The sequence below is a fragment of the Danio rerio genome, chromosome 21 (assembly GCF_049306965.1).
Source record: "Danio rerio strain Tuebingen ecotype United States chromosome 21, GRCz12tu, whole genome shotgun sequence".
Classification (NCBI taxonomy): Eukaryota; Metazoa; Chordata; class Actinopteri; order Cypriniformes; family Danionidae; genus Danio; species Danio rerio.
This window is the reverse complement of record NC_133196.1, coordinates 3,960,001-3,987,068: the sequence shown is the minus strand read 5'-3', so window position 1 is coordinate 3,987,068 and position 27,068 is coordinate 3,960,001. Positions and strand designations below refer to the sequence as shown.

At 33.6% G+C, this 27,068-nt stretch overlaps 1 protein-coding gene across 7 annotated transcripts in view; it reads right to left on the bottom strand.

Moving 5' to 3' along the window:
• ctif (CBP80/20-dependent translation initiation factor) overlaps positions 1-21,375 on the bottom strand; it is a 133,610-nt gene extending 112,235 nt beyond the window's left edge. For all 7 annotated transcript variants that reach the window (XR_012397074.1, XR_012397076.1, XR_012397075.1 and 4 more), the window contains exon 1: positions 21,220-21,375. The gene's annotated coding sequence lies outside the window, so the exon portion shown is untranslated. The remainder of the gene's footprint in view (positions 1-21,219) is intronic.
• Between the last annotated feature and the right edge of the window lie 5,693 nt (positions 21,376-27,068).

Here is a 27,068-nt window from a genome sequence, read left to right as displayed (position 1 = left end):
CGCGCACACACGCACACGCGCACACACACACACACACACACACACACACACACACACACACACACACACACACACACACACACACACACACACACACACACACACACACACACACACACACACACACACACACACACACACACACACACACACACACACACACACACACACACACACACACACACACGTGGAGTATTTCACAGTCTACTGCTCCAGACACAAAGAGCAGACGCACAGCATCAGTCAGCCTCGGCCTCGCTCTGCTGTTCTGTCAGCCGGATCCTGTTTTGTTTCCACATTTACACACGCAGCCTTTCCAGACTCAACATATGCTGCTATTCATCTCTCCATCATACACACACACACACTCGCTTACTCCTTCAGCTTCAGGGTTTTGGGCAATCTGATGCACTTCACACAGGCAGATATGGGGCTAAATGCAGAAGCAGAGGTGTAAACACATGGCAGCAGCAGCACTGCTGATATCAGGACTGAGCAAAGATGAGTTTTCTGTCATCTTTTATTAGTTAAGCCTAATAAGATGAAAGCACGATTCTAATATTTTTAAGAGTTTTCTTTCCTAACAAACATTTTGGAATTTTCATGTGTGCGCCTGTTTGCACAAAATATCAATTAAGAGCTGCTTTAAAAAGAAATCCTTAAAAAAAGCTGAAGATTTTTAATTACTTTGTTTTTGCCACTAAAAAAAATTTGAAGCAAAAATTGTATTTTTTTTTTTGCTAATTTTAAAGATGGCTAAATATTGATTCTTTTTGCTAACTTCTATTTAAATTTTATTTTCTTTATTTTGTTTTTATAAAAACGATTTATTGTTTGCTTAGTTATTTTAAAAGCTGGCTTAATGTATATTTTTATCTTTCTTTTATTTTAATTTTCTTTTTTAAAGTTAATAAAAACAGTTTTATCTTGAAAACTTTATTTGAATTCCTTTATTTTTTTTAATAAAAAATACATTTTTTTAAATCAATGGTTAGCTTATATAGTTTTAAAGGTGGCTAAATATTGATTTGTTTTTTTGCAATTTTTAATAATTTTTTTTTGTAAAAATATATTTTTAATTAATTGTTTGCTAAAGCTTTTTACAGTTTTTTACAATTGCTATGACACTTTTTTCAATACATTTAACAAGTTTTCTAAACTCTTAACACAGTTAGCACAACATCCGTCTTCGTGGGCTATACAATTAACACATTTCTTGTTGTTTTGACACAAAATGCATCCAGTTAACACAAATTTAAAATGCTTTAACTTCTTTTACACACAAGCACAACCAAGAACAAAACAATGTAATTTTACTGTCAAATTTACAAATGCTTTAACACAGTATGTCAGAACAGATAACACCATGTTCTAAACAGAAATTATATAGGATAAAGTCAAAGTGAACAGCTGTTCTAATTGTGAATTGAAACACAAATATATTCCCTGTATTTTATTCAATTGTCAATGAGAAACATCATATTGCGGTTATATAAATAAATAAATAAATAAATAAATAAATAAATAAATGTGTGTGTGTGTGTATATATATATATATATATATATATATATATATATATATATATATATATATATATATATATATATATATATATATATATATATATTTCTTTATTTATATAACCGCAATATGCTATTTCTCATTGGCAACTGAAAAAAAAAAAAAAAATATATATATATATATATATATATATATATATATATATATATATGAGAGACTCATATTGCGGTAATTACTTTTAGAGAGTCATGAAGTTAGAGGCCAATCAAATACCACATGAAATTTTCAATGTTGACAAGGCTGGCGATGTCGCCGTAGGAAAAACATAAAAGGCGAAAGTGCCACAGTTACCGTGCCGGGCCACAGAAGATATCAAGTATAATGTTAATGAGAACATGTGGCAAAAGACCGGGCAGAATAGAAGATTACTTTGTTATTTTATTATAATTGTGGTGCTTTTTCTGTTTGCAGTGATGTCCTTCTGCAAAAAAGTCTGTACTGCAGAAATTCTGTGTCTGTAATTTTTTTTTTTTTACATAAACTGTAAATTTTATAATGCAAATTTTTTTCTTCGTTTTGTATAGAATTTTTGCAGTAAAAGAAAGAAAATGCATGCATTTACTTAACCCAATGAAACAAAACTGTAACGAGACTTCAAATATAAGGGCAGAGCTGACACATAAACTAATGGAGTTTCTGTAATGTCAGCTGATGATAGTGTTTTTATTGTCAGTGTTTTCTGATTGACTGAATGTTTCTGTTGGAAGAGTACATGTGTTTGTGTTTTGAACAATAATTTCATTTTGGAACATGTTTGCAGTGTTTTGTTAGACATGGTGTAGTGTGTTCGTTTATTATTGTATTTTGAAAAGTAGTTTAGAGGTTTAGTTTACAATGTGTGATTTTGAGCATAAAATTAACTGTTTTGCCAATTGTGTGTTTTAGGTGTGTTGGTGCGTTAAGAGTTTAGCAAACTTGTTACATGTATTGAAAAAAGTATCATAGCCATTGTAAAAAACTGTAAAAGAGACTGAATATTGATTATCTTTCTTTAATTTTTTTCTTTTTTTTTAAATAAAACAATTAAATTGGGAAAAACATCTTAATTTTTCAATAGAAAATAAAAAATTAATTAATTGCTTAATTGTTTAAAAGGCGTCTAAATATAAATTTTTTTGCAACTTATTTTTATTTTATTTTATTTAATTTTTATAAATATACAATTATTGTTTGCTTAATTTAAAGCTGACTAAATGTTGATTTTATATTTCTTTAATGTCAATTTTCTTTTCTTTTATAAAAATTGAAAAAAAGGTTGATTTAAATAAAAATACATTTCATTTAATGTTCTTTATTTTTCAAAAGAAAACACTTTACTTATTGCAATTTATTTAAAATTTTTTCTTCATTTTTTAAATAAAAATTCATTTATTAATTGTTTGCTTCATTTAAACGTGATCTAACTATTAATACTAAATAATAATAATAATAATAATAATAATACAAATAATAATAATAAATATTTTTATTAAATATTTTTGTTTTATTTATTTTTTTAATTTTCTTAAAGTTTTTTTTTTTATTTGTTTGCTTCATTATTTAAAGGTGGCTAAATATAGATTTTTATCATTTTAATTTTGAATTTTATTTACCCTATTTTTAAATAGAAATATACATTTTTAATTCATTGCTTGCTTAATTGTTTTAAATGTAGATTTTTATCTTTTATTAAAAAATAATTTAATAATAAAATAATTTAATTTGAAAAAACCTCATTTTAATAAATTTTTTTTTATTAGAAAATACTTTAATTAATCGTTTGCTTAATTGTTTTAAAGGTGGCTAAATATAGATTTTTTTGCAACTTATTTTAATTTTATTTCCTTAATTTTACTTTAATAAAGATACATTCATTAATTGTTTGCTTAATTATTTTAAAGGTGACTAAATATTGAGCGTTATCTTGCTTTTATTTTAATTTTCTTTTCTCTTATATAAATTGAAAGAAAATAGGTTGATTCAAATTAAAATACATTTTATTTAATTTTCTTTATTTTTCTATAGAAAACACTTTTTTAAATCAATTGTTTGCTTCATTATTTAAGTGTGGAAAAATATTTTTAGCAACTTATTTTAATAAATGTTTGTAAAAAATATTTTTAATTGTTTGCTTCATTATTTAAAGGTGGCTAAATATAGATTTTTTGCAATTTTTTTATTTTACTTCTCACATTTTATATAAAAAATATGTATATTTTTAATTAATTGTTTGCTTAATTATTTTAAATATAGACTTTTCTTTTATTATTTTTGAAAAAAACAATGGTCTTTATATTTTAATAGAAAATACATATTTTTTAATTAATTGTTTGCCTAATTGGGCAGCACAGTGGCCAATTTATGGCCAATTCAGTTTTTACAGACCAAGCAAACTATTTTTTTCATTTTAAAAAGCTTAAGATGCACACAATTCATCTAAAGCGACACTCTTTATAGCATAAAGACACTCTTATAACACTTTTTTTAAACTTCTATTCATCAATCTTGAAAAATAAGCATCACAAACAAATCATAAATGAATAGAAGTATTTCTGAATGATCATGAAGACGAGTGATCATGCTGAAAACCCAGCTTTAAATCACAGGAATGAATTGAAATGTCAAATGCATTCACAAAGAAACCTGGCATTTTAAAAGGCAATCATATTTCAGTCTTCTTGATCAAATAAAAGCTGTGTTTCTGCTGTATTTGGCTTGTCTGATGTGAAACGCTGACGTTTTGACACTGAGGTGAAGCGGCTTGTTAAGTATCAGCACATATTTCCTTCCCTGATGGATTTCAGGATCTGCAGCAGAAATGATGAAATCTAGAGTCTTAAACTGAAACAAAAATCAATCCCATCAGCAGAGTCCACTCTGTACCGTGTGTTCTGTTTGTTGAGCCATTTAACTCTCACTAACACCAGCGCAACAGGAAGGAGTTTCACCACAATTAAACACACATGGGCCAGAATTATTCTCAACAACTACTCAAAAAATTTCTTTGATTAGGCGTTATTTATGTGGATTTCCTTTCATTTATTTTTTCATTTTCTTTTATTCTATTAAAAATATTTATTTAATTGAAATGTATTGCATTTTAAAAATAAAATATTTTATTTCACTTTTTTTAATTTAATATATTTAAATTGAATTTTCAATTTCACATCAATTTTAGGAAAATGTTTTTTTCATTTGATATTTATTTAATTAAACATTTATTTATTTACATTCATTTTATTTAAATGTTACTTTATTAACATATTTATTTAATTACTTTATTTCATTTCAATTCAACTATTAAAATTCAATTTTATTAACATTTATATTTTTTATACTCGTCTTTGGATATAAAGACGAGTCTATAATGATCAACCTAAATTAAGGATTGAGCGCTAAACTCCTCAGACAAGCAAATTGTCAGCATTTATCAGTCGGATTGTGTGAAATAATGCTGCTCCGGAAAGTTTGTGCAGCAGATCTCCTGACATCACAGACACTGAGGAGTGATTGACAGCTGTGATTATGTCAGCTGGTTGTCAAGATGACACATTAGAGTTCCATCAGCATCAGTGCATCGCTAACAGCAGGAGTCAGTCAGTGTGTGTGTGTGTGTGTGTGTGTGTGTGTGTGTGTGTGTGTCTAAATGTCTGAGTGCAAGTATGTGTGATACCTCTGATGATGCTACCCAATAACAATATCGCATATAGCATATTTTTCCTGTATTGTGCAGCCATAATCAAAAGCATTAGATGGTTTAGAGCAGTGTTTCTCAACTGGTGGGTCGTGACCCAAAAGTGGGTTGCAGGAACATTTTCAGTGGGTCGCGGAGTGTGTGGTCAAAAAAACCCCAACAACAATTACATTTTTTATTATTTTCTTTTTTTTTTCTTTTTTTTTTTTTACTTATACAGGACTTTTATTTTGAAATTTGTGCGCAACAACCCTACAGTTTGAGATGTAAAAATTTCATTTAATTAGTGCAACAAATATGTCGAAGCGCAAGTACGACCCCAAATATGTAAAGTATTGGTATATATATATATATATATATATAAATGTGTGTATATATATATATATGTATATATATATATATGTATATATATATATATATATATATGTGTGTATATATATATATATATATATATATATATATATATATATATATATATATATATATATATATATATATATATATATATATATATATGTATATATATATATATATATATATATATATATATTTATATATATATGTATATATATATATATGTATATATATATATATGTATATATATTTATATATATATGTATATATATATGTATATGTATATATATATATATATATATATATATATATGTATATGTATATATATATATATATATATATATATATATATATATATATGTATATGTATATATATATATATATATATATATATATATATATATATGTATATGTATATATATATATATATATATATATATATATGTATATATATATATATATATATATATATATATATATATATATATATATATATATATATATATATATATATATATATATATATATATATATATATCTAGCCCTTCCCCTTAGCCCTACACCTTCAAGCTAAAGAGAATTGGGACACCCCTACCCCTTCATGTGAATGCGCAAAATGAAGGATAGGGGAAGGGGAAGGGATAAGGGGTAAAATTGGGATTAGGCCTAAATAAACTACATAAACTAAATGTGTATAAAATACATAATAATAATAATAATAATAATAATAATAATAACAATAATAATAATAATAAGCAAATTAAAAAATAATAATAATACATAAATATCAACTTTGAAAGGAAAACCATCCAAAATGTAAATTGTCTTGATTTAATCTCTCTACAATGACACTGTCATATTATCATGATAATGTTAATGTCAGAAAGTCAATAAAGGTTTAAAAAGACATGACAAGGAGTAAATGATGACATTTCATTACTTTTAAGCAGTTTTATATAATTTACAGAATAAAATAATGATTTAACATTAAATTAAAATAAAAATGCTGTCTTCAAAATGAAATGACTGATTATTAAACGAACATTTTTCTTAAATTTTAATGCGTTTAAACATTAAAATACATATATACAGGGCTCAAAATTAACCCTTTTGATTGGTAGCACCGGTGCTCCTAACTTTAAAAATATAGGCGCATCAGCCAAAATGGAGTCGTACCCACCAACTATAAGCACCGTTACTACAAGTTTTATAGAAACATATTTATTGCATTTGAAATCAACAGTAATCAAACTAACAAGCAAAGAAATATATATGCATGCGTGAGGAAAATGCATCTCAACGAAATCCCGTTATCACAAGAAAATACATTTTTATAACATAACTTAGTGACCAAAAGATACACTGAGCGCTCACTGCCCCTGCACGCACTGCTTAACAAGAAAGAATCTGTTAACGGTATAACTGTGCTTTTCTCACGGGTGACATACGTCATGTTAATAGCAATACCAGTCTTTTCTGCGAGGAGTTTGCAAGTTCTCCCTGCGTTCGTGTGGGTTTCCTCCGGGTGCTCCGGTTTCCTCCACAGTCCAAAAACATGCTGCAGGTGAATTGGGTAGGCTAAATTGTCTGTAGTGTATGGGTGTATGAGAGTGACAGGCCCAGACGACAGGCCGGCCGGAATGTGTAAAAAAGTCGTTATCATCTGGACAAGTCTAAATGGATGGCTTGCTCCAGGGAGCCGACCCCGCGGCCATGCGGGACTAAGGCCAAAGAAGAATATAATATAATATAATATAATATAATATAATATAATATAATATAATATAATATAATATAATATAATATAATATAAATACAATACAATACAATACAATATAATATAAATACAATACAATACAATACAATATAATATAATATAATATAATATAATATAATATAAATACAATACAATACAATATAATATAATATAAATACAATACAATACAATACAATATAATATAATATAATATAATATAATATAATATAATATAATATAAATACAATACAATACAATACAATACAATATAATATAATATAATATAAATACAATACAATATAATATAATATAATATAATATAATATAAATATAATACAATACAATATAATATAATATAATATAAATACAATACAATACAATATAATATAATATAATATAAATACAATACAATATAATATAATATAATATAATATAAATACAATACAATACAATATAATATAATATAATATAATATAATATAATATAAATACAATACAATATAATATAATATAATATAATATAATATAATATAAATACAATACAATACAATATAATATAATATAATATAATATAATATAATATAATATAAATACAATACAATATAATATAATATAATATAATATAAATACAATACAATACAATATAATATAATATAATATAATACAATACAATATAATATAATATAATATAATATAATATAATATAATATAATATAAATACAATACAATATAATATAATATAATATAATATAATATAATATAATATAATATAATACAATATAATATAATATAATATAATATTATATAAATACAATACAATACAATACAATATAATATAATATAATATAATATAATATAAATACAATACAATACAATATAATATAATATAATATAATATAATTTAAAGGGCCATGAAACCCCCTCGTTTCAGCAGGGTGTTTTCACACCTCTTCTTTGGAAAAAGTCAGAAAAGTGGGGGTGTCCAGCTCTGTTTAGGGGGGAGTGTCGGAGAAACTAAAGTGGGAGGGTGTGGGAGTGTCTATTTGGGCACGCGCAAGTTTCAGTCAAAATACACAGGAGAAAGGGATGGTGTTTAACCTACATGGACATCTGTAGTCGAATTATTTGCCAAATTATTAAATGGTGGACTTTAACTGCAGTTTGGCTCTTTCATTCAGGGAATTCATTCATGCCTCTTGCGACAAACGCGATATTTGATTCGAAGATCTGCTCTAAGCGTGTATTTTTCATGCAATGTTTGATACCGCACGGCGAATGACAGAAAAAAAACTCAGCATTTCCCGGAAACTTAGATGCACACGGCAGGTAGCGTCCGAAAGCCGCGTGTGTTATTCCGGTCACAAAATGCGGTGCTAACATTTCTGCACTCAATGCAATAGTTAACTTATTTGATACGAACAAACTGAATATACAAAGAGCACTGGTCGCTCACTTACCAAATCTGTAGAGACAGGACAATCACCAGCAACTAGAGCCGCGTCTTTATGAAGAGAAGACTACATCCGGAATCCGGATTTCAGCGTTTGCAGATGAGAACAGCTCTCAGGTAAACAATAATCCCCCTTAGACACGTAAATTATTGTTGTCGAGCGTCGCGTACACTGTTAATCCACACGTGATCCAGATGAGCTCTCACAGAGAGAAAATGAAAACGAAACTTAATGGCAGCAAACTATAAAAGCAACACTTCACGCTTGTTTTGCCAACACAACGTGGCGTCTCTGTGGTGGAAAGACGGTGACACTAATGAATATTAATGAAGTTGCACAATAGAGCGCGCTGATTGGTTTGAACCAAGCCTTACTCATGCATTAATGCATCACACTGTAAGACGTAATAAGACTCACTCTGGCACAGACGCCCAGTCTGCACGCTGGAATACACGCTATTATGTCATGACCGTGACGCAGCTTCAAAAATTCGTTTCAAACAGGAAGTACGAATTTGCTTGAAATAACGCAAAAACAACCAATTTACACTTTTTAGTGAAATATAGGTGTCCTAATAGTGTTTTTAGCAGTGTGGGACACATATACGACTGTCAACAGCTCAAAAAATGTGTTTTGGTGTTTCGTGACCCTTTAATATAATATAATATAAATATGGAAAACAAACAAGTACATCAGAGCTGAAAAAACACCATTTATATTAGTGTGATCATATTTATTTACCCATGCATGCAAATCATAAGGACCTACGTATGGTTGGGTTTATAAAATCAGATCTGCTGAGTTGCCAAATAGTTTGAAAACCAAAAAAATCAAATAATCCACTATTTCAGAGAGCAAAGATCTCTTTTAGTTTCACAGAGGACCAGAGGTCTTTGACCCCAAGAAATGAGTTTTACATTAGTAAACTAAAGGCCAACAAACACCAGAACAAAAGACACAGTAGATCTATTGTTGAGAGCAGAAGCTCAGCTAGAACAACATGTATAGCAAACTTACACTCCAAATTCAACTAATCAGTGCACAGTCTAACTATATAGGGGGGCGTGATACTGGGAAAACATGCCAAGCTGTTTTGCTGCTGATTATTACTTAAAGGTTATTTCTTGTGTTTTTTATTATGAAATGAGATTTGTCTCTCATTAAAACTACAAAAGTCTCATTATATTCTGATATTTACTGTATAGGCAGATAAGCACCAATATAAGCGTTCAACAAGTTAACCAAACTGATTTTCAAAATTTCAGTTTAACTCAAGTGCATAGGTTTGCTCTTGACATTTGTGGGGACCTATGAATCCCAAAGCCCAGTCCAGGTTAATGTTGACAGCATGTTTTTTTTTTTGGTTAAAGTGAATTGAATTATTGGTGGGGACATATCAATAGTATGTGATTATTGGTGGGAACATGTCCCCACCATCCATGGCAATTTTCAACTAAAAAAGTTTAACTAATCTAGTCTCTAAACTCTGAAAGTGTGAGCAAACAACATCAATTCTAAACAAATCAGCAGAGGAGGCTCCAAACAAAAGCAGATCATGTACTGTAGTGTATAGTGTACAATGAACAGCCTGCCATTCACAACAATACAACGTCAAATGCATTCATTTGCCCTCAAGGTTACTGTGGTCAGCAGCACGTGTTCAACTTCAAACTACTTATTTAGAACGAGCTGAAACACAATTCATGACATTTTTGTGTTGACAACTTAATGGTTTTATATTTAATCCACTTAAATGTGTAAAGAACAATGAACTTAATTGATTTGTGTTGAGACAAGGTAAGTAATTGTGTGGTACCCTGTGTTTTGACAGCGCATGCTTATGTTTTACATGCATTTAAACTTCTCGCTGGTAAGTTTAGAATATCTGGAGTTTTATTTTTAACCACTTTAGAACACTGTATTCTATTCTTTCGTTTCCATGGCAACATATTGAACTTTAATTATGTAGAGCTGCTGATTTGAAATGCGGAAGCTGCATTCTAAACTCTGTACATTCTAAATACCATATTGAGGTCTAGAAGGGATACAGCTGAGGACACACATCAATATAGCATGATTTTTGTTACACTGTACTACAATAATTAATATTTATACTTTACTGTAAGGGGTGGGTTTAGGGTTGGGGTAGGTGTAGATGTAAAAAAAAAAATACAATTTAAGGGGAAATTTAATAATATGAATAATGCTTGGTGTAATTACTGTTTACTTTACTGTAACTGTTGGGGTGAGAATAGATGTTAATAAAATACAATTTAATGGGTAATTTAATAAACAATTTGAATAATACTCTGTATAACTACTGTTTTACAATACTGTGAAGATTGGGGTGGGGATAGACATTAATAAAAATACAAATTAATGGGTAATTTAATAAATAATATGAATAACACTTGGTGTAATTACTGTTTTACATTACTGTGAGGGTTGGGGTGGGAACAAGCGTTAATACAATACAACATGGGTAATTTATTAAATAAGATGAATAGTACTCTATAATTACTGCTTTTACATTACTGTGAAGATTGGGGTGGGGATAGACATTAATAAAATACAACTTATTGGTTATTTAATAAATAATATGAATAACACTTGGCATAATTACAGATTTTACTTTACTGTGAAGATTGGGGTGGGGACAGACATAGCAAAATACAATTTAATTGGTAATTTAATAAATAATATGAATAGTACTAGGTGAAATTACTGTTTTACTGTGACAGTTGGGGCAGGAATATATGTTAATAAAATACAATTTAATGAATAATTTAATAAATATTATAAATAATACAGTAATATCAATAATAATGTATAATTACTGTAAAATACTTTATGAATAATACTGTATAATTAGTGTTTTTACATTACTGTGACAGTTAGGTTTAGGGTTGGTAGTTGTTAATAAAATACAATCAATGGATAATTTAATAAATAATATACTGTATATAATTCTCGTTAACCTCCAGCAATAGCTGTATCCCTTATAGAAACAACATATGGAACTGTACAGCTCAAAGGGTTTAAAATAATAATAAAAGACAACACAATACCATTGAAGACAAAATTATGAGCCCTACTGCAAGTTTTTTTTTTATTAAAATATTACCCAAGTTCAAAATATTTCCTACTTTTCTTCTAAATAGTCATATTTCTTTTAGTTTTGGATATTATGTTTATTTTTTAGTGTGTAAAAACTTTTTAGCCTATGTTCTGTCATTATCAAGACTAAAAAAAACAGCTATTGGAAAAAAATAGGATTAAAATGTCTTTAAAAAAACTTCTTTCTATTAAACAGCACTTGCTAATATTTGAAAAAAACATTAATAATGTTGTCTTCCACTATTCTATTCCAGTTTTTGTGTCTAATTCAATCTGCTACTTTCTAATTCTTTAAAAAAGTTTATTAATTTCCAAGTCTTTTCAGTGAGTATTTATTCAATAATAACAATCTCAATACGATATGGATTCAGGATTGGATGTACTGCCTAAATCTGCTTAAATAATTGAGAAGATTCAAGATCACAATTATTTCATAAATCACTAGTAACATTACAATACACTACAATGTTCTTTTAGTATAAAACAAGCACAATAATATGAGAATGACACTACATTACATTTAGACATTTAGCAGATGCTTTTATCCAAAGCGACTTACAAATGAGCACAAGGAAGCAATTTACACAACTATAAGAGCAACAATGAATAAGTGCTGTAGGCAAGTTTCAGGTATGTAAAGTGTAAGAAGCAAAACATTAGTAATTTTTTTTTTTTTGTAATACAGTTTGCGGTGGAGCCAGGGAGGCAATTGCAGATTAGGAAGTGAAGTGGAGACTAAATAATTGAGTTTTTAGTCGTTTCTTGAAGACAGCGAGTGACTCTGCCGTTCTGATGCAGTTAGGGAGTTCATTCCACCAACTGGGCAGATTGAATGCGAGAGTTCGGGAAAGTGATTTCTTCCCTCTTTGGGATGGAACCACGAGGCGACGTTCATTCACAGAACGTAAGTTTCTGGAGGACACATAAATCTGCAGAAGTGAGAGCAGATAAGAAGGAGCAAAGCCAGAAGTTGCTTTGTAAGCAAACATCAGAGCTTTGAATTTGATGCGAGCAGCAACTGGCAGCCAGTGCAAACGGATGAGCAGCGGGGTGACATGTGCTCTTTTAGGTTCATTAAAGACCACTCGTGCTGCTGCGTTCTGAAGCAGCTGAAGTGATGAACAAGCAAAATATGAAACGACCACAGACAAAATATGAAACGACCACAGACTATTAACTACAAGCCCACAAATCTCAATCACAGCTACACACACACACACACACACACACACACACACACACACACACACACACACACACACACACACACACCAGTCTGTACCTCTCAATATCTCTCACAAACATTCACTCTCACACAGAATGTGATTTGAATCCCAATGCAGTGTCAGATCCTGCAGCTCTGATTGGCCGATGGAACAGGAAGTGAATGCATTCCAACTCACACAACATCTCAAACAACCAATAGAAAGCACCGGCAGCATCAAACTCAACCAATCAGAATCTCAGTTCCTAATGAGGGCAGCAGTGATTGGATAAACAATGGTGTTTGTCTGGAAACAGCCCTATCAGCACTGTCACATGTGACAAACAAAGAGCCTCTTGTCAAAGGAGAGATTTTATACAGCGAGGGCTGAAATTACAGGTCTGACCTGAGGACCTGAACCTAAACTGGCACACTCAGAAGAAGCATAATATTAATATTAAATCATAAAAAGGGGTAAACTATGTGCCCTTTAACAGTCCAAAATGGGGAAAAAATGTTTTTACTCTTTGATAGTCAAAGTTATGAAAAAACTGATGTAAGATGCTCTCAGAGAGGCACATGCTTGTGCAGACACGTCTCACTCCTCACACACACATACCTTGAGAATTCCACTGATGTATATGACAGCTCAAATCATATGCATTCCAATTACATCACCAAAAACAAACATAGACTACAAAGCTATGTTGATTTAAAGCAAAAATCACTTTTATAAGGGTATGAACTAAGGGTGTCACGATCCTCCAAATCCTCAAATCGATTACATTTTCGATTCTAAAGGCACGATTTGATTCGATTTTCGATTATGAATAATTAATTAATTAATGACCAATTAATTATTTGTAGCCTGCCGTTTAAACTACCTGACCAGCATGGTCTTTGTTTTACCCATAAACAAATCATACAGTAAATGAATAAAGGCAAGATACACACATAATTACCACCTGTCAATCACTTTTTCTGCGGGACTCGTGAATCTGCAGTGATCTGTGTCGTTATAATGGCGTCGGTAAAAAAGACGCACAACCAACAGGAACCAGCCAACAGTATCTGAGGTGTTCGCTAAAATGACTAATTACAAGTGAGTGAAAGATTGAAGCAGTCCTCTGACTGCCTGGACCTGCTGTCTCGAGCGCATGGCTGTGTGTGTGTCTGTGTCTGTGTGGTCACGTGATGTGCATTTTCAGAGGTAGAGAGGAAGGAGGGCTGCTCAGAAATGCTACACGCCACTGTGGATGTCAAATCGTTGTCGTTCTAAAATGCCATTTAAAAACAAAGACAGTGTAAACAGGGCCTGAGTGTGTACTTTTCGCAAGCGGATTTGCAACGGGAGCGGGCGGAGGACCGCGATGCCGGTGTTGTCTATCGGACGAATACGTACGTAATACGTACATAGCAGAGCTTGCAAAACTGTGTTTTTTTGTTGACAACACGAACGTTGTCAACATAATGCACTGGAAATCCAAAACGCTTCCACACCGGCGACTTCATTGAAAGAGGAGAGGGTTTAAGCTCTGTCAACGGGTCTCCTGCTTCTGCAGTTTAACAAGCTCTTCAACAAGCCGGTTTTTTCCCGCTTGGCAAGCCAAGCTGACGTGACATGGGTGCGTGGCAGCATCGACGATTCTATTTTTTGATTCAATAATCGAAATTGAGCATAAATTTCGATCGATTTTGATTAAAAATCGAAATCGTGACACCCCTAGTATGAACACAGTTGTGTGTGAATATATCCAGCCTCTTCTGGTAAAAATGTATTGATTCTATTATTTAGACTCACAGATTACACTTCTTAAAAACTGCACCAATAATCTCCTCATATTATTCATTCATTCATTTTCCTTCAGCTTAGTCCCTTACTTATCAGGGGTTGCCACAGAGGAATGAACCAAGCGGCTGCTTAGAGCCCTGCCGCCACTAGTGGGCCCCCTCAACTAGCTAGCAATGCAAGGTGTTTCTTGCTGAAATTTTATTTGCAATTTACAATTATTTTCCATTGACAGTACTTTAGTACTTGAACATTTATCATAACAATTATGACTACTTTATTTAAAATTGAACTTGCTTTTGTGTAAAAGTTATGTGATCAACAGGAAGCTTGCAGTGTCTCATTTCTCATATGCGCTCTGTGTTCTCGCAGCGAGTTTCTTCTTTCATGGAAACCTGCAAGGCCGACCGGTCACCACTAGAATGCGAGCATGTGCACGGACACAGCCATGGCCTCTGCTTCATTGCCTGCCTTTATATACCTGATTTATTTTGAAAATTGGACCGCAAAAATGAAATGAAACTAACATTCTTCTTTAGGCTGATTTATACTTCTGCGTCAAACGCACGCGTATGCTATGGTGTTGACGCAGAGCCCCTCGCCGTACCCGTCGGCGTCACTGACGTGCACCTCTCAAAAAATGTAACTACACGTCGCACCGACACGTAGCACAAGATCTGTGATTGGTCGGCTTGGTAGCGCTGACGAGTCTGGGCGGGACCAAGAGTCGCGTGAGCCCGATGGAGCGATTGTTTACAAGTGTGGAGTCCCCTGAAGGAGCTCCGGATGGAAAGTTTTGTTTTGTGTTTACCTCATAGTTAAAGTTGTTGCATGTCTGCCGAGTTTGAGCCACTTGTACATCCAGGAAGTGTTCAGGAAAAGCAAAACAGGAGAGAAGAAACTCGACACGGAGGAGCATAAACACCTCACTGCCAACTAACGTTTAGGAAGCGTTAATGCAGACCAACAGAGACAGCGAGCAGAAGTATAAATGCACAGCTACGCGTGTTGCATGTGTCGTGGGTTACGTCGGTCACTTGACGCAGAAGTATAAACCAGGCTTTAGACGTAGAAAAACTGAGGGGGAACAAATACGACAAGAGGAGACAAGCACAAAATCATTTTTAGCATCACTTTTAAGTGCTAACGATGATGTTAAAGATATAAACTAGTAGCACATTTATTGAAAATTACAGATTAGTAAACGTCATCTAATTATAATAAATATTTTATTTTTTCCTGGTTTTACAGACCCGTTTTTAGTCTAAAATGCTTTTTACTGACAATACACACTGGTAATATTTTTTTCCTGAGACATGTTTTTAAAAGTTATGTTCTAATTGAATTATTCATTCATTGTCTTAGTCCCTTTATTAATCTCGCCACAGCCACCAACTTATCCAGCACATTTTTACACAGCGGATCTCTGGAAAAAAATCGCAACCCATCTCTGGGAAACACTACGGACAATTTAGCCTACTCTGTGTCTTTGGACTGTGGGGGAAAACGGAGCACCCGGAGGAAACCCACACAAATGCAGGGAGAACATGCAAACTCAACACAGAAACACCAACTGACCCAGCTGAGGCTCAAACCTGCCACCCATCGACCTTCTTGCTGTGAGGCGACAGCACTACCTACTGCGCCACTGCGTCACCTCTAAGTGAATTAATCATAGTTTAATATAAGCTCAAATGTAAGGAACAGGGAAGGAGACTGAAGAAATATTAATGTTTGTGTTTGGGTATCAACATTAACCCAGTATTTGTTGCTTCCCTTTTTCTATGTTTTTTTTTTACTTTACATTATTTGTTCATTGATTTTCTTACTTATGAATCAATCTTTGCATTAATGTTAACTGTTTTGTTGTTGTTGTTGTTTTTGTGTGTGTTTATAATAAGTTCAGAATGTATATTTTATTACCAAGTAGTGCATTTTCACTTTTGGCTAATTATTGTTCATTGTTGTTTCATTGCAGAAATTTTACATTTGGAATTTATTAAAAAAAAAAAAAAAAAAAAAAAAACTCAATGTGGAATCTTTTATAAAACAAAAATTTTATGTTTGCTAAATTAAAAAAAAGTGTTTTAAACACTCTAGAAGGATGCAAAGTAGGAATCGCTGGTCGCTTCATTAAAGTTTAATTCTTTATTTTTGACGCTGCTAGTTGACAAAAACAGTGGCTGTTTCTCAATATGCGTTCTTCAGCGGTCTTGCGTCCTCGTGTTCTCTTGCAACATCATCATCAGCTGCAGTTCAGTTCCAATACTCAAGACTGCAAGTACGGAGGACGCATGAAACTTCCCGGATGTGTTCTTGATATCGAGGACGCACCGATGCAGACTTGAGCATCGAACTCGCTCTGGAAGTCCCAGAAGTCATTGCGACTGGAGGTGGGAAGCGCAGCATTTTATCTAGATTACTTATTAAAGTTCATAGATATTTACCTCAGGAGTTTCCCTAAATGAAACGGTAAAAGTAAACATTACCATGGACATCGTAATAAAGGAATAAACACATTAAAGGTGTTTGTTTGCTGAAATTCGTATTAATTTCTGTTTTATTTATGTTGTGCAACATATATTTATAATGTTTTTATGCAAAGTATATATTTTGAAGAGGGGGGAAACAATAAATCGTTGTATGAATGCTGTAATGTTTAAATAATTTCCATTTAAAATCAGGAAGAATGCAGCATCCCATTTCTCAAAGGACGCGTTCTCTGCCCTCGCGATCTCCTGAGTTCGTTCTTCTGAGGACACCTGGCAAGACCGGTCTCCACAAGAACACAAGTCTGTTCTCTGCGCTCTTAGAATTGAGAAACAACCAGTGCTGTTTTAAAATGTCCAAATCATTCAGACAGTGATTTAGTAGAAGAAATCAGGCTTTACTTTATTGTTTCATTGATTGTATTTAATAGGCAACAAAATCATTGTGGAGCGGTTTGCTAAATTATTCCCTCAAAGGTACAGGCCCAGCCCTGAGCACAACAAAAATGTTTCTGAAGACAATCACCTACTGCACCTTTAAATAAACAAATATAAAACCAACTGTACCTCACCACATTGTACACAGTCAATTAAATAGTGCTAATGTTGTTTTAAAGTCACACTTACATGCTAATTCAGACCAAATATTCAAAGTAGCATGGAAAACATATAGGGGCCGTTAAGTAAACAAATGTGCAAATATAAAACCCGACATTACCTCACTACATTGTTCAGTCAGTTAAATTGTGCTAATGTTGTTTGGAAGCCACACTTGATGCAACTTCAGACTCAATATCGAACATAAAACCAACTTTACCTCACTACATTGTTCACAGAAATTTAAATGAATGTTATTTTGAAGTCATATCTACATGCTAATTCATACCGAATATTCAAAGTAGGATGGCAAACAATATAGGGACAGTTAAATAAACGAACATAAAAACCACCTTTACCTCACTACCCTGTTCACAGTCAAGGAAATAGTGCTAATGTTGTTTTGAAGCCACACTTAATGCAATTTCAGGCTCAATATCCAATATAAAACTAACTTTACCTCAATACATTGTTCACAGCCAATTAAATTGTGCTAATGTTGTTTTGAAGTCACACCTACATGCTACTTCAGACTCAATATTCAAAGTAGCATGGAAAACAATATAGGGATTGTTAAATGAACGAATATAAAACTAACTGTACCTCGATTCACTGTTCACAGTCAGTTAAATAGTGCTAATGTTGTTTTGAAATCACATTTGATGCAATTTCAGACTCAATATCAAACATAAAACTAACTTTACCTCAATACATTGATCACAGTCATTTAAATGAATGTTGTTTTGAAGTCATATCTAAATGCTAATTCATACCGAATATTCAAAGTAGGATGGCAAACAATATAGGGACAGTTAAATAAACAAATATAAAACCACCTTTACCTCACTACACTGTTCACAGTCAAGGAAATAGTGCTAATGTTGTTTTGAAGCCACACTTAATGCAATTTCAGGCTCAATATCGAACATAAAACCAACTTTACCTCACTACATTGTTCACAAAAGGCATGGGCGATATCCAAATTTTGATACCGTCAAACCTCCTCCCTATTTTACCTAGGTATACGGTATTACTGTGCATGATAAAAACAATTATGATGCAAGGCTCAGACTTGGTCCAATCATTTATTACTCTCCGTGCGGTACAAATTCAGTCACCAAAGAGGGAACATCAATGAAAAACTGACATCACTGTCTCTCCCTCTCCGCTTCACACACATTGTTCACAGTCAATGAAAGTGCGCTAATGTTGTTTTGAAGTCACACTTACATGCGAATTCAGACAGAATATTCAAAGTAGCATGGAAAACAATATAAGTATCGTTTAATGAACGAATATAAAACTAACTTTACCTCAAAACAATGTTCACAGTCAATTAAATATCCTCATGTTGTTTTGAAGCCACACTTAATGCAATTTCAGGCTCAATATCGAATATAAAACTAACTTTACCTCAATACATTGTTCACAGCCAATTAAATAGTGCTAATGTTGTTTTGAAGTCACACCTACATGCTACTTCAGACTCAATATTCAAAGTAGCATGGAAAACAATATAGGGATTGTTAAATGAACGAATATAAAACTAACTTTACCTCGATACACTGTTCACAGTCAGTTAAATTGTGCTAATGTTGTTTTGAAATCACACTTGATGCAACTTCAGACTCAATATCAAACATAAAACCAACTTTACCTCACTACATTGTTCACAGAAATTTAAATGAATGTTATTTTGAAGTCATATCTACATGCTAATTCATACCGAATATTCAAAGTAGGATGGCAAACAATATAGGGACAGTTTAATAAACGAATATAAAACCACCTTTACCTCACTATACTGTTCACAGTCAAGGAAATTGTGCTAATGTTGTTTTGAAGTCACATTTGATGCAATTTCAGACTCAATATCGAACATAAAACTAACTTTACCTCAATACATAGATCACAGTCATTTAAATGAATGTTGTTTTGAAGTCATGTCTACATGCTAATTCTTACCGAATATTCAAAGTAGGATGGCAAACAATATAGGGACAGTTAAATAAACAAATATAAAACCACCTTTACCTCAATACATTGTTCACAGCCAATTAAATAGTGCTAATGTTGTTTTGAAGTCACACCTACATGCTACTTCAGACTCAATATTCAAAGTAGCATGGAAAACAATATAGGGATTGTTAAATGAACGAATATAAAACTAACTTTACCTCGATACACCGTTCACAGTCAGTTAAATAGTGCTAATGTTGTTTTGAAATCACATTTGATGCAATTTCAGACTCAATATCAAACATAAAACTAACTTTACCTCAATACATTGATCACAGTCATTTAAATTAATGTTGTTTTGAAGTCATATCTATATGCTAAACCATACCGAATATTCAAAGTAGGATGGCAAACAATATAGGGACAGTTTAATAAACGAATATAAATTTACCTTTACCTCACTACATTGTTCACAGTCAAGGAATTAGTGCTAATGTTGTTTTGAAGTCACAATTGATGCAATTTCAGACTTAATATTGAATATAAAACCAAGTTTACCTCAAGACTTTGTTCAATTAATGAAATAGTGCTGATGTTGTTTTCGAAGTAACACTTACATGCGAGTTTACCCAATACCCAACGTAGCGTGGTAAACAATATAGCGACCGTCTCACAATTTGTCACTGTTCAAAAATGAACGAATGTGCACATATAAAACCAATTTTAGCTCAATGAAGCAGCAGAGGAAGAAGACCAGAGCTCTATAACTGCATACAGACATCTGTGTTTGTATGCGAGTGTGTTTATGGCCTTGCCCGAGTCTGATGCAACCAGCGGAGATCGATATGATATCAGACCGGTAATACAGTGTCCAGTAGCGGTCAGCAAGAACACAGCTCTGCATGAGACTGCAATTAACTCATCAAGAGGATATTTATTCATTTAGAAACACCAACGCATCCCAGACCACTTACTACTAGTCACACATTCACAGAGGATTCTCCACAAAAACACAGCAGCATTGTGTCTGTTCCCTATTTTGCTTTCCGCAGTGAAACAAAAAACCAGACGGAATCTGAGCTGTCAATCAGAGCGTCATCTGATCAAAGCGCCGACACATCACACAGATAGAACGCATCGAACAACAAAAGAAGATACAAAGTTGCGGATCACACGAGTGTGTTCAGTGTTCAGCGTGTCCATCCGGCCGCAGTCAGTAAACACACCCTATCAACCGGCCCGTACTCACCGGAGATCTGCGGTCGGGCCTGCGGGGATCGCCGGGAGTCCTGCGGGGTTAAATCCGCCCGTTCATGAGTGTTTCCCGCGGACAGAGAGGCGTCCGGGAGGGAGAGATTAGCCTGCGTCCCTCACACACAGACGCATACACACAGACTCAACTCGCAGGGATGAGAATGCAGGAATGTGACGTTTAGTCCGGTTTGCTGACAGGACACGCGCACGTGGCAACCGAGGATTGTGGGAAATGGAGTTTAAAGAGACGAGGTGTTTATAAGGAATGCCATGTCGAATGGATATATGCTGTGCTGTAGCCTATTTTTTCCTTCGTTAAAGGGATTGTTCGACCCAAAATTAAAATGTACTCTCCTTCAAGTGTTTCCAACTGCTGGAAATCTGTAACCGTTAACTTCCATAGTAGGAAAAACAAATGCGATGGAAGCTTTCTTCAAACTATCTTCTTTTGTGTTCATCAGACTATAGAAACTCATGAAGTTTTAGAACAAGGAAAGGGGGAGTAAATGATAACAGAATCCTTCTTAAGGGGGCCTATTTAGCAAAAGTCACTTTTATAAGGGGTTCAAGCACAGTTGTGTGAATATAACCAGTGTCTAATGGTAAACAGAGGCGTCTGCAGGATTTCATTCCAAGGTACGCACAAATCCAGCCCCGCCCCGCCCCCTTCCGATGGCTGTTTTTTCAGTATTCAAACATTAAATAACGAATGCATCAAGTAAAATAAAAACGAATATTTTTTTATAATTTAGCAAAATTCTGCTCTTTTTATTTTTGCATTTTTATTATTTTATTTTTGTTAGTTTTAACATTTTATCGTCTTCATAATTAAAGCTATAGACAAAATTGACTTTTTAGAAAATATTTTGCGTAGCTACCCAGTGTGTAGGCTATTAAAGATCACTGAGGAAAAACAAACACAGAAACATGTCACATGCCCCCATACATGTCCAAATTATATTTAACTGAATCGTGAAAATTACTCATTTTATTTTTATAAAACATTTTTTCTTTTTTTTTAGTAAAAACTATACCGACATTTAAGAATCCATATTTATTTTATTTATTCATTAATTTGAACTGTTTATTGGTGCAAATATAGGCTATAATTTAACTCAGGGGTTTTCAAAGTGTGAGGCGCGCCTCCCCTGGGGGGCGCCAGAGCATGTCAGGGGAGGCGCGTGAAAAATATATAATGAAAATATAATTATTAAGTTTAATTATTATATGTATTTTTTATTATATTTAAACGTTTTAATTAAGCAAAGCTAAAAAAAAATAATACGTCAAAAATAAGTACCTTTTTTACCCAGAAGGCCATAGCTGTGAATTCGCTTCTGTTTGGCAAGCCTGCCAATACAGGGGGGGGGGGGGTCTGTCGCGTGGGTTCTGATCAGCTGTGTTGACGCGCGCGTGCTCAAGAGCGGTGTTGTCGCGGGCCTACTGAAGGGCGGGACCGGGGTGTGCCGCGTCGCGGGGGCACTTTTGATCATTTTGGAAGGGCACTTTCTATCCAGGACTAAAAAGGGCATGTGCACTATATATATATATATATATATATATATATATATATATATATATATATATATATATATATGTGTGTGTGTGTGTGTGTGTGTGTGTGTGTGTGTTGGGGGCGCCAATGGATAAGTTGTGTCAAAAGGGAGGCCCACTGTCTTAGACTTTGAAAACCCCTGATTTAACTCATACAACAGTATCTTGGCAGCTACAGTGCTTTCAAACACAACACCAATAAAGTAATGAAAGATTAGACTTTCTCTGGTGACGGCCGACAACTCAACGCCTTAACCGTCCTTCGGGTGGTATAGCCGGCATTATTACAAAACAAGACGTCTGGCTTGACTGAGGTGCAGTTATTTCCTCGTTGTTCAAAGAGTCTGCAAGTTAGTGTTTCGTGGATATAGTATGTAGCTATAGGATTGTGAACATCAATAATGTTAAGCGTGTTTTTATTCGATGCACAGCAGAAAAAAAAGTCTTTCAGCAGTGCATAGCTGTTGGTTAAGTTCTCTCCCGGAGTCCTCAGTGGAGAAACAACCGTAACCATACCATAAGTGTTCTCAGAACGATTTGACACGACAGTGGAAAAGTAGGCCGCTGTAGTTTATACTGTTTAATAATCTATTTAAACTATGTCACAAATAAATAAATAAATATAAAGCGGCATTAATTCCCGCCCTCTCATGGTAGGTACGCACAGTGTGTACAGCCGTATGGCTGCAGGCGCCACTGATGGTAAACATGTATTCATTTTAATTTTCGATTGTGATCAGGGGTGGACTGGCCATCTGGCAATTCTGGCAAATGCCAGAAGGGCCGGACCATTTTTTAAATGTGGGCCGGTCAGCTATTTTTTTTTTAATATTATTTATTTTTTCATATGTATTGTTTTTTAAATGTAGGCAGCTTTTATCTCATGCGAGATGTGAATATTATGATGATGATGGTGATAATAGTAAGAATAACAGTAAATGTTAAGCATTGGCCCAATCAGCAACAACCGGCTGGTTTCGAGATGGGCCGACCCAATCTGAGATTACGCAGACATAATCAAAATTTGGCAAGAATCTCAAACAAACAGTGAGTGCAACACAAGCTAATTGTCAGAGATGGACCATAAAAAGGGAAAGCCAGTCAAGTCAGACATTGCCAATTACATAAAATGAACTGAACTAGTCTCGAAAGGGGGCAGTGCAGTGGCGCAGTAGGTAGTGCTGTCGGCTCACAGCAACGAAGTCGCTGGTTTGAGCCTCATCTGGGTCAGTTGGTGTTTCTGTGTGGAGTTTGCATGTTCGCGTGGGTTTCCTTCTGGTTTCCTTCACAAGTCCAAACACATGCTATAGGTGAATTGGGTAGGCCAATTGGGAATTGGGTAACCCAGTAATGGGTTGCAGCTTTGAGGGCATCCGCTGTGTAAAACATATGCAGGATAAGTTGGCGATTCCCAGATTAATAAAGGGACTAAGCCGAAAAGAAAATGAATGACATGATTGCATATATAAATGGGTTGTTTTTGTTTCCGTCACATACATTAAATGTTTAAATATCTCTTAAATAGGTACCGCTTATATATTTTACCATCTGTACACTAATATAAGTAGTGAATGTGCGTGTCCTTGGATGGGGCTGTGTCGATGTGGTAATGTGGGCTGGTGTGGCTACAGTGCCAGGGCTGATTTTTAGTCCCAGTCCACCCCTGACACACACAAGCCTTTCCTACAAATGGGTGATTGTTAAAAACTGCAAATCTTCTAGTAGACCTCCGATCTCCGATCAGAGTGGATCTCTGAGTTAGGACGAATTGCAGCTTATAAAACACTCTCCCCTATAGTTTACATGAAAGAATTGAAATTTATTTTGATAAATAGGGAAAATTTCTAAATTTCTGCGACCCACAATGCTAGCAAACAAAATAATAATTAAGGGTATGATATTACCAACCCCCCACCTCCATTTTTTCTTTTTCAATTATTAATTTCTCTTTTTGTATTTAGTTTTTGTTCTGGTTTGGTTCACTTTTGCAATTTATGTGATGTTATTTATTTATTGTATTCATTTATGTTGTATTGTTCTGCTTTTATGTCAATGATCTGTATTTGATATTCATCTGCATTAATTGAAATAAGAAAAAAAAAGTTCAAATCATTAAAAAAAATTAAATTATAAAAATACAAAGATAAAAAGAGCAGCATTTTGCTAAATATAACAGTCTTTTATATGCTTTGTCTCCTGCTATGTGTTGTTTTCATATTCGTTTTTATTTCATTTGATGCATTCGTTATTTAATGTTTGGGTCACACTTTAATAAGGTTCATTAGTTAACGTTAATTAACGCATTTACTAACATGAACAAACAATGAACAATACATTTACTACAGTATTTATTCATATTAGTTAACGTTAGTTAATGAAAATACAGTAGTTCATTGTTAGTTCATGTTACAGTTTTTCTAGTTTGCTTTGACCTGGTTAAAGAAACTAGGTTCCTCTTCATTTTCATTATCACTATCCCAGCAGAGCAGAGGACCGGTCTTGCAAATGTGTAAACCCTTTCTCATTGGGTAGACACATTTTCCCTACCATTTTTCCAAACAGTTAACACAGATGTCATTCAAGCAGTCCAAACTCCATTGTTTTAGTTTTGGTAACCAAACAGAATCCATCTATTCCTAACTATTAAAAGCTACCAACATCAGTGTGAAATCACTGAAGCACCGATTTGACACTCCTTCACACAAATCTTCAATTAGCCATCATTCTGCAAACCTTATATAAACGATGGAAGGTCTGTGTTGTTCTGTGCCAGCATTGATGGAGGAGTTCAGTATGGCTATGTCCTATACTCCCAATAGATTTGACTGTATATTAGTTTACATGTGTTTTCTGTAATATTTACAGTATTTTATTACTTTTGTCTGTTTTTTTTATATACAGTATTTCAGTTTTCAGCCACAGTTTGAAAAATGTCATGAATTCAATATATATTCAATCAAAGCACATCTTATTCTTGATCCAATTCTTTGCAAAAGGCGAATTTGACAGCCCAAATAGAGACAACAAATGCCATTGGCTATAAGCTACAATGGCAAGCAATGGTGGTGCATTTTGAGTTCTGTATTTTGTATTTTGTTGTCCATTGTGTAATGATTAATTGAAAGAGCTCATATACTTGTTTGCAAGTTGTGTTGTTTGAAGGTAAAACTAGCTTTTGTTGCATATGTTAAATGTTTTGACACGATATGTGCCTTTTGCAAGCAAAATGTGTCATTTTGACCATGAGTGCCGCTGTTTAGGCCTGTGTGTTAACTGTTTTGAAAATGTGGAGTTTCAGTTGACAACTGCATCCAAGCAATCGAGAAAAACTGTAACTCATGGTGCATTAGCTAATGTTAACAAGCATGGACTTAAATGTTAATAATGCATTATTAAATGTTCAATTATGATTAATAAATGCTGTACATGTGTTGTTCATGATTAGTTCATGTTAATGAACCTTATTGTAAAGTGTTACCAAAGTTTGAATACTGAAAGAAATAACAGCCATCGCTTAAATGCTTATTTTACCATCAAAATGTATAGTTTCATCATTATATACCTTGGAGTAAAATCCTGCAGGCGTCCCTGTTCAGTGGCACCAAAAGACTGTAGATCAGAGGTGTCCAAACTCGGTACTGGAGGGCCGGTGTTCTGGAGAGTTTATCTCCAACTTGCTTCAACACACCAGTTTGGACACCCCTGCTGTGAATATAATCCTGACCACAATTCTGTCTTTTCCTTGTTTTCTGATGCCCCCTGGTGGTCTAAAATAAACTTCAGTGTGCACTTTTCTCCCTTCACTTTGTCGCCCTCTAGCGCTTAACTAGCAAATGACACACAGTTTTCCAATACTTTTAAATGTCATGCGGGCTATTGAACTTTACCACATGTTGATTTAATAATGTCCAATGAAGACAAACTCATCATGGACATGGATGCATTTGTATTTATTAACTGAGCTGTACTGGGTGACACAGTGCCTCAGTGGTTAGCACTGTAGCCTCACAGCAGGAAGGTCTCTAATTTGACTCCTGGCTGGGTCAGTTGGCATTTCTGTGTGAAGTTTGTACCTGTGCTGGTGTGGGTTTCCTCCGGGTGGTCCGGTTTCCCCCACAGTCCAAACACATGCGCTATAGGGGGATTGAAGAAACTAAACTGGCTGCAGTGTGTGTGTGTTTGTGTGTGAATGTGAGAGTGTATGGGTGTTTCCCAGTACTGGGTTGCAGCTGGGAGGACATTCGCTATGAAAAGATATGATGGAATAGTTGGCAGTTCATTCCACTGTGG